Source organism: Acanthochromis polyacanthus, chromosome 15 (genome assembly GCF_021347895.1).
Source record: "Acanthochromis polyacanthus isolate Apoly-LR-REF ecotype Palm Island chromosome 15, KAUST_Apoly_ChrSc, whole genome shotgun sequence".
NCBI lineage: Eukaryota > Metazoa > Chordata > Actinopteri > Pomacentridae > Acanthochromis > Acanthochromis polyacanthus.
In genome coordinates, this window is record NC_067127.1 from 37,565,076 (window position 1) to 37,585,355 (window position 20,280).

Here is a 20,280-nt window from a genome sequence, read left to right on the forward strand (position 1 = left end):
CAGAACCACCATCAGAACCACCACCAGAACCACCACCAGAACCACCTACAGGACCACCACCAGAACCACCATCAGAACCACCACCATCAGAACCACCAGTACCACCATCAGAACCACCACCAGAACCACCTACAGGACCACCACCACCACCACCACCAGAACCACCATCAGATGCACCACCAGAACCACCACCAGATCCACCATCAGAACCACCACCAGAACCACCTACAGGACCACCACCACCACCACCAGAACCACCACCAGGACCACCACCAGGACCACCACCAGAACCACCACCAGCACCACCACCAGGACCACCACCAGTGTGACCCTGCAGGAAGTGGAGCTCAGATCCTTGGTCAGCCACATCCAGAAAAGCACGGTTCCTCCTTGCAGCTGACTTGATCCTGAAGCACACAGCTCACACCAAACCCAGACCACTGGACAACTGAAAGACAAACATTCTATCAGAAATAAAAACTCAACACTGGTGTCAGTATCCTGTGATCCGTTGTGCAGAGCTCTTCTCTTCAGTCATTAGTTTTAATATGTTTATGTATCAGGTTAGAAATCTAACGATGTTTAATGTTCATATCGTGTGTTTTGTCTTGTTTTGATTGTTTTTCTACCTGAAGAACTCATTTGTAAATGAAGCTACAAAGTAAAACTGTTTCACATTTACATGAACAACTACAAATATGTGAAAAGTGGAACACTGCAGGGACATCAAGGCCCAGTATTTAAAAAAAAATTAAATCCAGATTAAATTGATCTAGATTTCCAAATCCCACTTTCCTGATCCATGGATCAGGATCTTCTATCCTGGTATTTCAAAACTTTGCTGGATTGGATCAGAATAATCCTGATCCTCTCGGATTGAGATTTTCAAATCCATCCCACCCCTAGGATCAAGCCGCCCTCAGGGTCACAGACACAGACACTGCACAAGCATGAAATATCATCCCTCCTGAATCGATACCTTGCGTACAGTTCTTCATTGGAGTACTGCTGAAGTAGATTTGGACGTTCAACAAGTTGCCTTGGCCTGTATGATCTCCTGCGATGCCGAAGCTTATGCACAATTGAAGTCATGTTGCCAATTAGGTCACACAGAGGGAAATTTACAAAACCTGTCATCTCTGCTGTCACACCTGTTTTTATCGTGCCTTCGTCACAGAGAAGGCCTATAAAGAGTTCATCTTCATCAGTGAGTTTCAAAGATCATGGAGACCAGAACGAAAGGGTGCAATTTTTCAACAGCCGAAACCAACATTCTTCTAGAAGGTTTTCGAGCCAATTACAAAACACTTTTTGGGAATTTCAGCGGGCCTGGACAAAGTTCTCTGACCACAAGAGCAAAGAAAGCTGTTTGGGCAGAAGTAACCCAGCAGGTCAAACCATTTACACTCATTCCTTGAGTGCATGCAAAATGACCATCTTATTTTTATTTGTTGTTATACTAATAGGTCACTTTCCTCATTTTTTTTTTCTGCGATACACTTCAAAGAGTATCCTAAAAATATGTACAATTTTCTTCAAGTAAGCAGATTTATCGTAAAGGGGAGACACTGCAGGCAAAACTCATTTTTATTATGGGCCAGTTTGCTCTATCAACATATAAACTTTCACCTGAAAACAAATAAACTGCCTAATCTAATTGCAGCACTGCTTCGACGTTTCTCCATAAGTGTTTTTTCTGGTATTGTAGAAACTTTCACTGTAGCAGCTCCTACAGACACAAAACTTTCCAGTCTTGGACTGAACATATTGAAGCTTTACTAAGAAGTTAACATTCTAAATTTGCCTTATCTTGTGGGGTTAGATCTTATTCAATAAATCAGACTAGAAATTACATATTAAGAAAACCTGATTTTTTTTCTCTTAAAACTAGTTTATTAAAAAGTTTAAGACATCCAAAATCCCCTATGAGCAAATCTATGTACGTAATATCAACAAAATAAAACCATCATTTAAACCAGGCTCCATCCACCATTAAAATTGGGATCTAAATTTTGGTTTAAAATATAGACAATTTGGACCATTTTGGGCAATAGTTTTTTTTTGTTTTTCTCACATTTGCTGTAGATCAGCAAACGTTTCAGATTGATATCTATAAATGTATTTTTTTCCCCTATTCACCTGCAGTGTCTCACTTTAATAAGAGCAATTTATTTTAAGACATCGGTCCTTTGGATTTGTTTTATACTTTAAATTGGTAAAAAACTTAAAACTTGGAACACTTATTTGTAGTGTCTTTTATTGGTGTTAATCTAAACTAACATTTCTTTACAGGTAAATGCCACTGGGAGTGGTGAGCGAAGGACTGGACCAAGTAAAGTTAAGATGGAAAAACTTGAAACAGAAAGAGACAAAGGACCTTACTGAATCTAAAAACCCAGAAAGAGGGAACAAACAATGTATGTGTGAACTTGATATCATTGGTGGTGAGAGCTCCCATGCTTTGCACGGCATTGTGTCAGCTGATGCAGGCGAATCTGCGGGGTCACAACCTCTTGATCTCTCCACAGCAGAGACCATACTCACTCTTGTTCCCATAGAACCAGAAGGGGAGCCAAGCACAAGTCAGAGCTGTGGGGAGGTTCCACCTCTGCAGAGCTGTGGGGAGGTTCCCCCTCTGCAGAGCTGTGGGGAGCTGTGGGGAGGTTCCCCCTCTGCAGATCTGTGGGGAGGTTCCCCCTCTGCAGAGTTGTGGGGAGGTTCCACCTCTACAGAGCTGTGGGGAGGTTCCCCCAGTACCTCCACCAAGACATCACCGGAAGAGGCATCATGATGAGGATCATGCCTACCAAAAACTCCTCAAGATGGAAACTGAGCGAGCACACCAGCAAATTCTACTTGCTAAGGAACAAATAAAACTTACCATGCTTCAGCAAGAACACATCAAGTTAAAAATACAATTACTGGAAAAGCAAATGGAAAAACAGTGTGAAAACTTTAGGTTTAGGTGTTACAATTTTGGGTTGAGGAAATTTTTATTATTGTTTGAATTATTACTTTTTTGACAATTGTGAAATTTGGATTTTTTTCTGTTCAATAAAAAAAACTACATGAAGAGGTTTAATTTATTAAAAATATCTTTTTATACTAATGACTGCGAGAAATGCAAGTAAGAGCTGTCTATTGATGAGTATATGTGGAACTAATACATGGGATCACACTCTGATCCTACCCTGAGGTGGGATTCGTTTAATGCTGTTTTTCAGGATAAAACTGATCCAGATTTGGGACTGAAGTTTTGAAATACCCAACACAGGCTCAAATCTGGATTAGAGGCAGGATTGGATTTCCAAATCTTGATTTAAATGATCAAGATTAAATGCTGTTTGAAATACCCAATTTTGGATCAGATCTGGGTTTATTCTAATCCACCAGGATTAATCCTGGAGGATTATGTTTGAAATACTGGGCCCTGGACATCAGTCCTCCCTGATGAAAGTTGTTCCAAACCCATCCTGAGTTAATGACATGCAGAAGGACCAAGCCTGAAAGCACCACTTTCAGGTTTGGTTTTTCAGGTTGTCTTACTGTGTGAATACTGTGATGTTGTTAGTAGTTGTTATCGTGTTTAGAGATTAGTAAATGCTGGTAGTTTAATAAATGTGTTTGGTTAAATGTAGGTCCAGTCTCTGCTGTTTTGTTCTTCACATTCTGGTCCCTAAACTAGATTCCAGCTGCCTTCTTTTCCATAATTCTTTTTTCATTAAATCATTTCTCTGATCAGTCCTGAAGCTCTTCTTGACTGTGGCTCAAGCAGAGCTTCACATCCAGGTTTGTTCCAGTAATCTGAAGTCTTTCTCTGGTTGAACATCAGTTCCATCATGTAATAAGTCTGCAGAAACATTTATCAGTACACGTGAGCGCACGCTTTCCTGACACTTCATTCTATGATGTTCTCTGTCTGGATGGAAATCACAACTTTTTCAAAAGCAGTTTGGTTTGATGAAGGTTCATTCTGGAGCTACAACTAATAATTATTGTTTTCTGGATGAATCAATCAGCTGTTTGGTCTCTACAATAAAATAGTAAAGAAAGTAGATCAGTGTTTCTTCAGATGTCTGGTTTTGTCCAAAGATATTCAGTTTGCTGTCACAGAGCAAAGAAACCAGAAAATATTCACAGAATTTAGAGTTTTGGTTATAACGTAGTCAAACTGATCAATGGTTAGAACTGATTTAATAATAATCCAATAATCGTTGTAACTCTTGACTAAACAAGACATCTGAAGACATGTTTCCAGTTTGTAGGAGATTTCTGTGGATATTCTCTTCAAGGTTTCTGGTATTAAACAGACAAAATGGTTCATAAATATTATTGGTGATAAAAAGTGTTGCCCAGGTTGTGAAATCTGAAAAACTATTTTATTTTAATTTGATGTTAGTCTGTCATGCTGCTGTAGCTTGTTGGTGTTTTTAAACTCATGTTGTTATTAAATGTTGGACATTTTAATCCAGGTTTATGCGTAAAAACACAAGGGGGTATAAAGTGGAGCAGGAGGCATCAACCAGCCCAGACTAGGTTCTACCTCGGGGGGTATTTGGGCCCAGAACAGACTAAAGCTGGATACAGTTTGATGAGGTTCATCTGATCTGATTCAACAGCTTGAATAAGCAGACAAAGATATTTGAGATGCAGATGAGACTTTATTGAATCAGAGAAAGTCAGAATGAAGAGAAACAGAATCAATGAAGAACACACAGGTTGACTGATTCTACATGTTTGAGGGATAAAACTTGTGAGATCACAGTGATTGAACACATTTCATGGTTTCATCACAGGAGAAAAACTTAGAGATTCAACAGAAATATTTTGGATTCTTTGGTTTGTGCTCAGTGAGCATGCTCAGCTCTGTCGCCATGGTGACTTCAGCGGTAGTAACACAGGAACAGCTCAGGTGCACGGCAGTTTCCTTCGTTGAGGTTTTTGTCGATGACCTCGACACCAGCAGCCTCAAATGGACAGACATCTTTTCTGGTGACCACCAGAGTGACGTCCTTGATGGGGCCGCTGCTGCAGTCGTCTTTCTTGTACCACAGGAACACTGGGTTTCCTCCGGTCCTCTTGTTCAGATCCATGTTCACTGGATTATACTTGCCATTCTGGAAGCGCTCGTACTCAGCATCATTAATGGAGACCTGCAGGTCTTTGATGGCCCCCTCACTCTTGGTGGTCTCACGGTACCAGATGAAGACGTAGGCCCCTCCTGCTCCTCTGTTGGTGTCTTCATCCACTCGGATGTAGCCCTGTTTGAAGTAGTCCTCGTCTCCCTGGGAGTCGAAGGTGGCAGCAAGGTCACAGATGTAGGTTGGATCCTCTCTCTGCACCCACAGGTAGACCCAACATCCTCCAACCCCCCGGTTCAGATCACAGGCCAGCCTCTCCCACCTGAACTTAAATTTCTGGGCTTCATCGGTGACAGAGACCTCCAGGTCCACGATGGGAACATGGTACTCTGAGGAACCCTTGAAGAACCACAGATAGATGCAGTCCCCTCCTGCTCCGGTGTTGAGGTTTTTGTTGATCTTCTGGTACCCTACCCTGTTCAGGCCCTCAGTCATGGCCTCAGTGAAGGAAAACTGGATCCTGGTGATGGCTCCACAGCTACCTCTCTTGTACCAGAGGTAGATGTTTTTCCCTCCGGCTCCTTTGTTCAGATCTACATTCATTTTGCTGAAGCCTTGAGCACGGAGCTGGCTCTCATCAGTCTCATTCAGAGACACTTCGAGGTCGGTGATGTACTTGGACATGTTGTCTTCCTGCAGCAAATATAGAGACAGGATTCATGAGTGAATACAATCATTTCACATGTGATAACTTCACATTTCATGTAGAACAGCTGACTTCTTCAGGCCATAATAACAGCAATAGGGACCCTTCCATGAAAAACCAATCATCTGATTCTTTTTCTACAGGAACTTTAATGAAGCAAAGTTTTACATCCATCCAGGAGTCACAGTCTGAAGAAGAATTCTGATTCTTGTTCAGCTCCATTTCTTGTAGAAGCAGCTTTGAGCGTTTCACAGCTCCTGTGTAAGCTCCATTAGGAAGTGTTAGAATGTGACTGTAGTAGAAAATGATTGTGTCTCTGAAGGAACGGTGCTTCTAAGATGATCCTGCTATAAAATGGAGGTCAAAATGAGAGCTTCCATTTGCTCCAACTTGTTTTGACCAAGCAGTATTCAGTCATTGAGATGTTGAGCTGTAAGCATTGTAAAGTGAGAATAAAGAGAAGCAGGAGATGATGAGTGAGGAGTTGAACACTTACGTATCTGCAGACAGTGGTTGGCTGGATGAAGTCACCTGGTGGATGAATGCTGCTGTTCTAACTCACAGTCTGCTGCCTTTATATAGGAGACACACATGCTGCTGTGTGTTGTGAAATAATCGGGTGTGACGGCGGTTTTCTGCAGAAATGTTTGTGAAATTTTCCCTCAACAATCATCCTTATCAGCTTTCTGATTTACTTCCTTGTTCTTCAGAATCTGCTGTTTGATTGAATTCCTGCCAGGACCAGTTGAGGACAGATGAACTGTTAGTTATGTAATAATGTGTGGTGGAAACAGCCTCATAAGTAGAAATATAATTCTATGTAGGAAGAATGTGCAGCCTAATGCGGCCGTACCACATGATGGTAGAAACTACACTTTAGGATTCAACGTGTACTCATTGATCACTGAGGTTTTTATTTTAATCTGGGCCACCTTAGAGACCTTTATCAAGAATATTTTATGTTCAATAATCATCCATTCATCAAATCTGCTTGTATTGATCAGTCTCTTCATGAAAAGTCACAAACTCTGATTTCATTGACCCCCAAACAAAGAAATACACGCTAGAACCCAGGATAATTACACACAAACATTTATGAACTGATACTACAAACAATAAACAACAACAGACAGTGAATGAATGAATGAATGAATGAATGAATGAATGAATGAATGAATGAATGAATGAATGAATGAACTGTGATCGTTAGTGGAAGCTGCTGGTAGGAAGGTGATGAATTTAGAATGACTGTGGAAGTGGAAAACCAGTTATAATTGGTAAAAGGAGACGTTTATCAGAAGGAAACTGAACCTGTGAAGCCTTTAGGAGGAAGATGGAGGCAGCAGGAGGTGAAGCTGAGATGATCTGATGGATGAGGGGGTTCAGGAACGCAGACACCAGAAGGAACTTTGGCAGATTTCTGCTGCAAGGATATGCCGAAGTAAAAACACTGAGAGTCGAAGCTCAGAGTTGTACAGAAAATATTCATACTATTGTTTCATTAAAGTGAACTTAAGGAGTCCAACTTTAAGTCAAACAGGAAACCAAAGCCCTAGTTTAAAGTTCAGTCATACACTTCTTTAAGATCTCAGAAGAGAACCCAGTTTTGAACCAAGTTCTCCTTTAAGTCAGAAACCTTTCTTCTCTCCCAGTCTGAGCGAGCCCCTCTTTCATTCCAGTGAATTTTTCTGATACAGAAATTTTCGGAGCCAAATTCAAACCAGCATCTAACCAATGGTGGATGAGTTCCTCCCAAGGAGTGGAGTTGAGCTTCACTGTCCAGGAGAAGTCATCAGACGATTTGTTATTGATGAGGTTTTCATCAATAAGAAATCGTTTTTCTTCACAGAACTTTAGTGCCTAAATGATTGTAAATCCACTGTGGGAAAAGTGTCAGATCTCCTCCATCTGAGTTCCAGAATCAGGTGTGGCAGGTTTTCTACAGAAATGTTTGTAAAAACTTTCACATATTACTCCTCTGATCCTCCGTTCTGATCTATTTCATTCTTCTGCAGAATTTACTGTCGTCACTGGTTTGATTGAATCAGCAGGATCGGTTGTGGACAGACGTCCTGTTAGTCATCAACAGGAGGATGAATCTACCTGCATTCATTTATTGTCTGCTTGTTTGTAGCTGTAGTTATTAAATGTGTCTAATTATTGTTGGTCATGAAATCAGAGCTCACAGCTTCTGATAATGACACTGATCAATACCAGCAGATCTGATCATTGATCAATATTTAATGTGGAATATCAGAAATCCATCAGTGAGTTTCCTGCTGGGTGGAGCCCCTGATGAACCAGAGTAACTGTAATCCTAATGTGTAGTTTCTACATCTGTGCTGCGGCCGTATGAGGCTCCATTCAGACATTCCTCTACATGTACAATTATTCTGGTTCCATGTGTGAGTCTACACAGTTTACACATTTGAACCACAATGGTTGTAAATCCACCGTTCAGACTGTGAGGCTTCATGTTGGTTAATGCAGCCATACTGAGTCTAAGGTCAGGTTGTTCAGGTGGAAAACAGCCTCCGTCTGACTTCATCATGGTTACATGCTGGTGTGTTGATGAAACCATCAGGAGAGACGGTTGGTTTTCTAAAGAACTGGTTGTGAAATGTTTTCCTTGTCACTCATCCTGATCCTTCGTTCTGCTCTGTTGCTCTTTTCTGCACATCACTGCTTTGAATAAATTCCTGCTCAGATCAGTTTCAGTCAGGACATGTTAGTGGGGCGGCTAAAATCAATTTTGCAGCAAAATCGTGCAAAATGTGATACAAGCACCAAATTTGGTATGGTGATTCACATTGGTACACTAAACAAATCTGCCCGATTGGCCACTTGAAAATCCAACATGGCGGCCATTTTTCAAGATGGCTGCCAAATCGGCATTCTGAAAGTGTGTTTTTCTCATAGAAATGCATGTACTTGGCTGATTTGAGTGATCTTGGTGTCTAAATATATGTTTTTGAGGATGCTGAATTCAATTTTTCTAGTCTCAATACCCTCAAGCAAATACCCGAGTGTTTGTGCATGCCAGGGATGCAACAGTGGCTGGTAGCAAGTCTCTCATCATCAAAGCCAATGACACCGACCTGGTGGTCATAGCAGTGTCCGTCTTGCCATCCCTACAGCAGCTTGGTCTTCAAAAGATGTGGATTGCTTTTGGCCAAGGAGCCAGTGCTCGATGGATTCCAGTCCATGAGGTAGTTTCTGCAATAGGGCCAGAGAAAACCAGTGGGATCCTATACTTCCATGCTTTCACCAGCTGTGATGTCATTTCTGCTTTCCATGGGAAAGGAAAGAAATCTGCATGGCTGACATGGGATGTTTGTGATGACGTTTCTGAAACCTTCACAAAACTCAGCCACTGCCCAACAGAGGTTTCTGATGATGACCTGCAGAAGCTGGAGAACTTTGTTGTCCTCATGTACGACAGATCTAGTGCATCGACGGGTGTGGACGAGGCAAGGTTGGCTCTCTTTGCAAAAAAAAAAAAAAGAAAAAAAGGCTCTCTTTGCACGCAAGCAGATATCATATGATGCAATTCCACCATCAAGTGCTGCTCTCAAGGAGCATGCCAAGCGTGCTGCCTACCAGGCTGGGATCATCTGGGGACAGGCAACTCTCTCCAACCCAGAGACCAGCAGTCCTGCCGACTGGGGCTGGTCTCTGAAAGGAGAGACTTGGGAGATTTTTTGGACGACCCTTCCACCAATTGCGACATGCTGCCAGGAACTGACCGAGTGTTCCTGCAAGAAAGGCTTCAACCAGAGATGCAAATGCTTCCGCTCAGGGTTCTCCTGCACTCAGGGTCGGCCCAAGCCTTCAGTGGGCCCTAAGCGAAATTTACCTTGGGGGGCCCCCCCACGAACTACTTCAGTGCAAAATCTGAATATATGTCAAGTAGTGATGGGTAGATGAGACCCCATCGTGTGTGTCACACTTTTCCCTCATTGTATCATTCATGTATCACGCAGTGTCGGTTTGACTAATTGGTGCCATGAGTGGATTAAGAAATATACTGCAGCCAATGAACAATAAAGTTTGAAACAATTTGTGATGAATGAGCTTGACTGAAGGTAATGCAACTATTTTTTAAACTGTATGTCTAAAAATAAATCCAAATAGACTTGAAAGTGTTTTTGTTTGATAGAGAAAGTAGGCCTACATGTTATAAATTGAATGTTATATTATCATTAAAATGTAGGCTTCAGTGCTTTGTGCCTGTTGTGACCACAGTCAATGTCAAGTGTTGTTTATAATTTTCTCAATAAACCCAGTTGTGTTACCATGCAGGAAATCATGCTGGTAGTAATTTTTAAGCCCCAAAATTATAATTCATAGCATGTATTTCAGCAGTTTTTATGCTTTTACTTTACAGCAAATGCTTCTTTACTTTCACTTCACTGAATTACTTTTACATTTATTGGGGTAAATTTTGACCCAATTGACTTTTACTCAAGTAATGTAATCAAGTTCTTTGATCATTACTGACTATGTTGATGTTGGAAGTTCATTTAGATGTTTTTTTAAAGTTTCCTTTATCTTTTAACAGAAATGACCTGTAAGGTTGCTTAGCTTACTTTTTTATTACAAATGATTGTAAAACAGAGTATAAAAGGACAGATTGGCATGAAGAAAAACATATTTTCATATTTGAAAAGGCACATGACATGTTTATATTATTATACATGGAAGATCTTTTCCAAAAGGACAATTCAAATTTTATAACATACATAAAAAACCAAGTTCTCTAGAACACTAAAATCTTTGCTTTCTCGCTTTTCTGTGAGCAAAGTCATCTGTGACATCATCATAGGAGATTTCATTGGCGATCTTGTTGTTGATACTTATTACTGCAAGTCCACTGAGTCTTTCTTGAGACATTGAGGATCTCAGATAGCTTTTGATCAGTTTTAGTTTAGAAAAGCTCCGCTCTGCTGAGGCAACTGTAACTGGCATTGTGCAGGCTATCCTAAGGGCTACCCAGAGGTTTGGATATAACTCACACAAGTCATTTTCTGACAGATATGTAAGAAGCTCAAATGCACATTTGTGGGGTTTTTGAAGTTTTGGAAAATATTCCATCTCCATGGCCAGGAGACTGCCATCTACATCCATGTCCCCTCCACAGGCAAGTTTTTCCTCCAGAAGCTTGCATTTCTCCCTTCGTGTTTGGGCATCCAGTTTTGTGAAGTCGAGGAGAATTCCAAAGTTGTTCGATACATCCTTCAGAGACTGAAAGCGGTCTTCCAATGAATGAATGGCAGTCGACAACAGCATTAAAGAATGATACCTCAAGTCTTTTCATTGCATCTTGTATTGGTTCATCAGATCCCTCATAGCTGAAGTGTGTTTTAGTAGACCGCAGCCTTTTCTCTTTCAGGACTGTTTCAGTGTTCATTTGTTCACATATCTCCTTTGCAGTAGCCTGTGTGTCCAAAAATCCATGTGTTCTGTAACTGATCAGGTTATCTTTGGTTGTCTGAATGAGATTCAGGGCGACATCCAGCTGCATGTTAACTGATTGAAGAAGCTTGCTCACTGTATTCGTCATAACAAGAATATCATACCAGACTACACAGCAAATCTGAAATCGAAATGATCCAATTTCCTCAGCAAGTGAATGTGCTTCAATCTCAACAATGTTATTGTTGGCTTTTTTCCGAATATCAACCAAGGCATCCCTGACTTTTGCTGCTTGGCATCGCAAAGGTTCAATACTCTTAATCCGGCTTTCCCAGCGTGTTTCACTCCATGTCTTGAGAGTAATGCTCACATTTTCCTTTAGGATACTCCATCTTTGATGGGAGCCTGAAAAAAGTTTATAAACTTTTTCCACATTTGCAAAAAAGTATGCAGCATCCTTTGAGGCTTTCGCAGCATCTGCAATCATGAGGTTCAATGTGTGTGCACCACAAGGCACGTATAAAGCTCGTGGGTTTTTGGCTAGCAGTCGCGCCTGTACTCCTTTGTTTTTGCCTCTCATATTTGCTCCGTTATCATATGACTGACCGCGGCAGTCCTGAAAAGAGAGGTTTAGTTCTTGAAGTCTGTCAAGAATGAGTTTGGACAAACACTGTCCCGTTGAATCAGGGGCAATGACAAATCCCAAAAAGTGTTCCTTGATTTCTGGTTTCACAGCAGTTGTTACAATGCGCACAACTATAGACATTTGTTCAGTATGGCTCAAGTCTGGTGTACAATCCAGAATGAGAGCATAATATTTAGAACTCTTGATCTCAGCTACAATTGTGTTCATTATTTTGTCACTTAGACAGCTTATTAACTCATTCTGTATGGTTTTTCCTAAATATGTTGAATGCTGGGTTCCACTGTGAATTCTTCGCAGATGCTCTTTCAAGACAGGATCATATTTCGCCAATAGCTTGACCTCTTTCAGGAAATTACCGTTATTTACTTGGTGCAACGTGTCAACAGAGCCTCTAAAGGCAAGATTTCTTTCTGCCAGCGATTGAACAATGCTAGCTAAACGAGTTAGGACATCTCTCATGCGATTTTTTTCCATCTCTATAATCGCACATTCGGCAGCATTTATTGTCTTTCCTTGTGCAAGTCTGGCTTTAAGATCACTCCACTTAATCATGTTTTCACAGTGCTCTCGACTGTTCTCATGGTGTTTTAGCACTACACCCACATTGACCCAGTCCTTCAGTCCATCAGAGATGAGTTTGGTTGTCTTAGAAGAGAAGACTTTGCAACAAAAGCAATAGACTGCATTGTTTTTTGGGGAATAAACAAGCCAGCTTCGTTGAATTTTTTCTCCATTTATCAAATGTGTAAATGTGTAGTGGTGGTGGAAGCTTCGGCCATCTGGGCTTTTTGGAAACGTTGTGCTGGGACTTAGCTGTAGTGGCCCTCTGCGAATCATTTCAGCACGGTCTGCGTTCATCAAGGGAGATGGCAGTCAGCCGGGTCAGTAGGCCCAGGTTGATTCGTAGCCTCTGTGTCACCTGTAGTAAAAAAAATACAGGAAATAATCAATTAATACCTAAAAATGGCTCACCTTCTTTAAAAGGTCCTATACCATGCTAAATTTATGTTTTGAGATTGTAATCATGTAATTAAGTTATTTTTTTAATGAAAAAAGTGGTATCAGGCCTAAAGCACGCAAAATTGTATTTTCTCCAGCCAGGGCCGGCCCTAGGACTTTGGTGGCCCCTAAGCAAGATTTTTTTTGTGGCCCCAAAACATGCACAGGGCAACTACCAAATCACATGCACAGCTTGTAATTGGGTTAAAACACACATGCACATGATTAACAGCAAATATTCAGCCCACTCCTGAACTTCCTTTCTGGAGCCATGATGCCATCTCTAGTGCTACTGCTTTTCCATCTGTGGCTTCTCCAGACCAGAGTAATCGATCAAGTTTGAAACGGTGCCGTGGTGTCACAGTAGCCTAACTTACACACCAAGCATGGAGTCACCAACTGACTGCTGGTTTATTTTTTCTTTCCTGTATTTTTCCCATATAGTTTTCTAATAAGCCAGTTTAAATTGATATGTTACCATGACGACTTATGTTTTATTGGAATAAAGACAGGCATGGGTGTAACCACCATCTCAGAAGTGAGGGGGACAAATTTTTCAGAGCGATTTATCATTCCCTTACATTTAATTGCACCGTCCTTAGTGGCTAAAGAACCACATAATCCCTAACAGCCACAGTACAATACCAGGGGACCAACTAGGCTAGTTCTTTAAACTATAAAGTATAAAACTTTAAACTATAAAATCTAAAGTTTTAGTGGCCAAACTCTAGTTGAGTTGACAACAATGTCCCTTGAACATCTACTGGACGAGTAGCCAAAGGTGCCAAACACTGAACATGAAATGATCAGTACTGCCTGGTTTCTCCCTGCAATAGATATCTTATTCTCAGGAAGTTATAATCTCTCCTTACCTGTAAAGACCCTACATCCTTGTCCCTGCTGCTGGCCTCTGATCCATCTCCTCCCTGACTCTGCTCTTTCTGTTATGGCAATAAACATAAAAAATGTGGTGAGAAAAATTCTGAAATAGCATTAGGAAGAGTAAAAATTGCAGTAGACTTTCACCTCAAAATCACTTTAACCCATAGATACATATTTTTTTCTCAGCCACTTATATATTTTTTTCACCTCTGCAGACCCTGCATGGTCACATTACTGCTGCCTCTGGTCCATCTCCTGCCTGACTCTGCTCTTTGTTATGGAAATAATCATTAAAAATCTGAAAATCAAAATTCTGAGATAGAATTTGAAAGAGAAGCAGTAAAAATAGTTGTAAATTTAACCACTTTTATACCATAGATAGCCTATTCTTTTTTCTCCTCCCTGACTCTCCTCTTTTGGGACCAAAAGACTTAAATACATGGAGAGCAATTGTGAGCACATCTTCTGCCCAGAAATGAAAGAGGACTGGGTTTATTCCAAGAATAAACTAATTAGCAGTAATGTAACAGAGGCAACAACATTTAAATTATTGTTAACTAGCTTAACATATTGATATATTGCCACGTTTTACCTTGTCATCATTGAGCTAACAAGTCTAACATTGTTTGCATCCAACAAGGCCACACAACTTACACGGTTTGTTTGGAAAAAAACTGTGTAAAGTTTTTTGCTTCTTGCTAGCTCTGGCTGGTTTGCTAAACATTACTCCAGACACACGTTCAGCACTGCTCAGCACAGCAGCACGTCTCCTGTGGAACACCTGCGTTAGCATGCGCTCATGGTGCATTCAAAGACGGCTCGGGAAAACACGATACTGGATGCTAATAACGGGTTTAGCTGTTGTAACGGCTGAAAAAAGTGCGGGGGACAGAGGGGACAGATGTGGAAAGTGCGGGGGACATGTCCCACGCGTACCCCGCGTCCGGGGTTAGATGTTAGATGGCAGTCTGTGGGTCAGACCATCAGACACAGTCAATTCGGGGGCCCCCTAGTGGCGGCGGGGCCCTAAGCAGCCGCTTAATTCGCGTATTGGGAGAGCCGGCCCTGTCTCCAGCAATCCAACTCAGACAGCAATCCAACTGTCTGAGTAGCAGGCCTTCCTCCCGCCTTAGAAAACCAGTGATACCATAGCCTCTCCCATAGCCTATGGTAAATTAACAACAATTTGCCCTCTGTGCATTGCCCTATCTGTCCCTCTCTTAGATGCCGAGTGTTGCATTAAAAAAGATTAGCCCTCTGACTGAAATGGTTTACAGATAGCCTGTAGGTTGTGTAATGTTCTGTCCTCTGTTATTCAAGAAGTCATTCATGAACATTTGTGCTGCAAGCTATTTTAATTCTTACTGATAACAACGTCTCAGCTCATAACAATGCATTCTTGTTCGTCTGTCCACAACTCATAACACACTTAAGGCTATACTGCCAACTAGTGGATACTTGATACTACTACTATCATTACATCTCCCTTCCAAAGTTTCAATACATATTTTATAACATTTTGTTTTAAACTCATTCTATTTTCTTTGTTTTACAACTTCATATTCTTTTCCTTTTTTTTTAACAAACAAATGCAAGATTCACATACCTATTACCAAAATGTGTAACAAATAACAAGGCACCTTACTTTTAGCTAACAAACATTAAACATTTTCAATAAGTCTGTCAGGTGGCTTTCTAACTCTTGCAGACTTTCTGACAGGTTCAATCATTTGAGAGGTTGCCTGAGGTTCCGTTTGGTGTGCAACTGGTGTATCATTTTGTTTTTCAGGTTCAGCCTCAGCAGAATGTTTTTCAGTGTCCTCTTGAGTCTTTAACAGACTCCTCCTGTTTCTCCTCACTTTTTGTCCATCCTCGGTTTCCACAATGTAAGATCTAGGTCCCACTTCACTGAGTACAGTTGCTTTTCTGTCCCAGCAATCAGGTCCTTCGATCCTTACAGTGTCCTTTTCACAAAGAGGTTCCAGATGTTTTGTAGCTCTGTCATACGCCAGTTTCTGTTTGAGTTTGAGCCTCTTTTTGTTGTCCATCCAGATGATGTTGTTACATCCTTGTTGTACTTGTGGAAGTGTGGTGCGGAGTTTACGACACATAAGTAGCTCAGCAGGTGATGCTCCACACTCCAGAGGTGCAGCTCTGTAACTTAATAAAGCAAGGTAAGGGTCAGTCTTACCATCTTTGGCTTTCTTCAGCAATCTCTTGACGATTTGTACTCCTTTTTCAGCCTGACCATTCGCCTGTGGGTACAAAGGGCTTGATGTAACGTGCTTGAATCCATATTGCCTTGCAAACTCCTTAAACTCTCCACAAACATATTGTGGGCCATTGTCACTCACGACACACTGTGGGATTCCATGTCTCGCAAAGAATCCTTTCATGTGCACAATAACAGACTGTGCAGTGGTGCTGGAGAGTTGGGCAATCTCAGGATAGTTAGAGTAATAGTCTATGACAAGAAGATAGTCTTTGCCATGCAACTGAAATAAATCTGTGCCCACCTTTTGCCAGGGTGCTGAAGGAAGGTCAGCTGCCAGCATTGGCTCTTTGACTTGTTTGTAGTGATGTTTTTGGCAAACTTGGCATTTTTGAATCATTTCCTCGATGTCCTTGTTAATGCCTGGCCAGTAGATGGCTTCTCGTGCTCTTCTCTTACATTTCTCTACTCCCAGGTGTCCTTCATGAAGGCGTTGAAGCATGTCTTTGTGCATAGTTTGTGGAATAACAATCCTGTCCTTTCTCAGCAGGATGCCGTTGGACATACATAACTCTGCCCGCACAGGGAAAAACTGTGGGCAGATTCCTTTTGTCCAGCCATAGTTCATACATTGTGTTACTTTGTTCAGTACAGGGTCCATTGCTGTCTCTTTGATGATCTGTTGCAGCATAGCGTCTGTTGCAGGCAGTGAGGCTGTGATCATGTTGATGTGAGCCTCAGCCTCCTCCGTTGTGATGCACTCAGTCTCACTGTCAGGCACTGGTGCTCGGGAAAGTGTGTCAGCAAGCACTATGTATTTTCCAGGCGTGTAAATCAGATCAAAATCATAGCGCTGCAATGTCATCATCATGCGTTGGATTCTGGGCGACATGTCGTTGAGATTCTTTTTTTTAATTGAAATAAGCGGTTTATGATCAGTCTCTGCTGTGAATGTGGGCAGTCCATAAACATAAGTGTGAAACTTACCACACCCAAACACTAGGCCCAGTGACTCCTTTTCAATCTGAGCATAGCATTTCTCAGTTTCTGTCATTGACCTCGATGCATAGGCTACAGGTTGCCATGTTTCTTTGTTCATTTGTAGCAGTACGGCACCTAACCCGTCTTTTGATGCATCGGTGGAGATTTTGGTTGGTTTTGTTGGATCAAAGTAGGTAAGGACAGGCTCAGCTGTCACAGTTCTCTTTAGTTCTTTCCATTCTTTTTCATGTTTTGTAGTCCACTCAAAAGCTACGTTGTGATGCAGCAGCTCTCTTAGACACTTTGTCTTTGAGGAGAGGTTAGGAATGAACTTGCCCAGAAAGTTTATCATCCCCATTGCTCGCAGAACTCCTTTTTTATCAGTTGGAGCTGGCATGTCCAGTATGGCTTGCACTTTGGTTTTGTCTGGAACCACTCCGTTTGCTGTGAGCTTGTCTCCCAGGAACGTCAATTCTGTAACTCCAAACAGACATTTCTCTCTTTTTAGTTTTAGTCCATACTTTTTCACTCTTTGTAACAGCTTCTCAAGTCTCTCATCATGTCGTTGCTTTGTGTTACCCCAGACTACTAAGTCATCAATGTAAACACGTGTTCCTTCCAACCTTCTATGATCGACTCCATAGCTCTGTGAAAGATCTCTGGCGCTGACTTGATGCCAAATGGGAGCCTCAGAAAACAGTAACGTCCAAATGGTGTGTTGAAGGTGGTGTACCTGCTGCTTTCTGGGTCCAGTTTCAGCTGCCAAAATCCATGCGAGGCATCTAATTTGCTGAAGTACTTTGCACCTGCCATGTCACTCAGGATCTCTTCACGCTTGGGAATTTGATAATGTTCTCTTTTTATGTTTTCATTCAGATCTTTAGGATCTAGGCAGACACGCAACTCAGGGGAATTTCTCTTTTTAACACATGTGATGGAATTAACCCAGTCTGTGGGCTCTTCTACTCTCTCAATGACTCCCATCTGTGTCATTCTGTTGAGTTCTTTTTTTAATCCAGCTTTGAGAGGTGCTGGTACTCTTCTTGGGGCATGCACTACAGGTTTAGCATCTTCCTTGAGCTGTATTTTGTAAGTGTAAGGCAGTGTACCGTGTCCTTTAAAGACAGAAGTGTATTTATTTACGATACTTGTGCTACCTTCACTTTGTGACAGTCCTTTGTTTGAATTGTCCATTTTGACATTGTCACTGTTGATTTGATAGATTCTTTTCACTAATCCAAGGTCTTCAGATGCCTTGTCTCCCAGGATTGACTCATGTCCACTTGGCACTATTGTGAACATCAGGTTGTGCTGTTTTCCTTTAGCTGTCACTTTCAGTCTACAACCTCCAAGAGTTTTTATTGGCTGATTGTTGTACGCTTTTAATGACATGGCCCTGTCTGTGATTCTTTTCGGTTTTTTAGAAAGTGCTTTCACATCATTTTCATTGATTAGGTTTGCTTTGGCACCGGTGTCAATTTTGAAGGTTACTATTGTCCCATTTACTATCAAAGGTGCTGTCCATTTGTCTTCTTTTATTGTACTTATAACACGTTCTGTGTCTCTTGTGTTTTGGGGCTGCTCATAGTTTTCCTCACCAGACACCATTTTGATGAAAAATGTCTCACTTAAATCATCACTGTCCTCTGTGTCTTCGTGCACAGTGTGTACTGTTTTCCTAGTGTGGCACATTTTTGCGTAGTGATTTTGTTTTTTACACTTTGCACATGTTCTCCCAAATGCAGGGCATTGTTTTGGCATGTGCATTTCACCACACTTTTTGCAGCTAAACTGAGTTTGATCATTGCCTCTGCTTTTATCTTTTTGCTTGAACTTAAACCGTGGTTTTCCTTTCATTGCCACTGCTTTCACAGACTCGTGTTCTTCTTCACATGGCGCCACTTTAAATGTAAGTGCGTGTTGCTTTGCTATCTCATTAGCTTGGCATGTTTTTATTGCTCTTTCCAATGTGAGATCCGCTTCTCTCAACAGCTTTTCTCTCAGCTTCTCTTCATTAGTCCCAAATACAATCTGCTCCCTTATCATTGAGTTTTTGAGATCACCAAAGTTACAGGACTGAGCTTTTATTTTGAGATCGGTGAGAAAATGATCAAATGACTCACCAGGCTGTTGGAGCCTTGAACGAAACACGTATCTCTCGTACGTTTCATTTTTCTTAGCAAGGCAGTGTTCATCAAATTTCTGTAGGACCTTCTCAAACTTGTCTTTATCCTCGGGTGCATCATATACAAACGTGTTGAAAACTTCAATAGCCTCCGCTCCAGCGATGGTTAGCAAAAGGGCTATTTTTCTTGTTTCCGCTCGACTATCCACTCCTATGGCGGCTAGATAGAACTGGAATTGTTGCTTGAAGGTCCGCCAGTTAGCATCCACATTACCCGTCATTTTCAGCGGAGTTGGTGGCTTTATGGCGTCCATCTTGCTTCAGTTTCTTTTCTTTTTCGACCCGCGACCTGGTACCATGTAATGTTCTGTCCTCTGTTATTCAAGAAGTCATTCATGAACATTTGTGCTGCAAGCTATTTTAATTCTTACTGATAACAACGTCTCAGCTCATAACAATGCATTCTTGTTCGTCTGTCCACAACTCATAACACACTTAAGGCTATACTGCCAACTAGTGGATACTTGATACTACTACTATCATTACAGGTTGTTTCCTCTAGGATAACTGCCAGTATCAACAAAATTATTGTTTGGAGATAAGGGTGCAGGTGTTCGTGTGAGAAAATTTGGGGGAGGCTGCCTCCCATGGGGGAAAGTGCCGGCCGCCCACGAGTTTCCAATTAAAATTATTAGGGAGTAAAGATTCGCTCTTTCCTTAAATTATGTAATACTGGCAGCTGGCAGTGGCAAAAAGAGGGATGGGTTAAGGGCATGAACTGACCCCAGCTCAGAGGGTATAAAAGATTGTATTATCTGACAGTAAGATCAGAGGGCTTCCGGAACCTCTCTCAGTGTTTTGACCTGTGTTAAACAGAATAAACACTTCTGGCATCTGAAGACTCGGCTCCTGGATTCCTTTGATGATTCTATGGTGAGACTTAGATATTTTCAGACCTAGAACTTAGAATTAAATCACAGTTGTTAATACATAGAGTGATCAGGTTAAACATAGATCTTACGTAGTGGGGCAACTGGCCCCCCCACTACAAAACCAGAGAGGAGCCTGGAAACTACAACAACAAAAATACCAAATGAGTGTTTTTGAAATGATTGAAGGACTTTATAAAGTCTTTTTCTCAACATCCTGCACTGTGATGTTTGAATGAAATACTGACTGTTTTAACAGCGTGCTAAACTTTTTATTCTTCTGTCTGTTCAGACTTTAAATGTA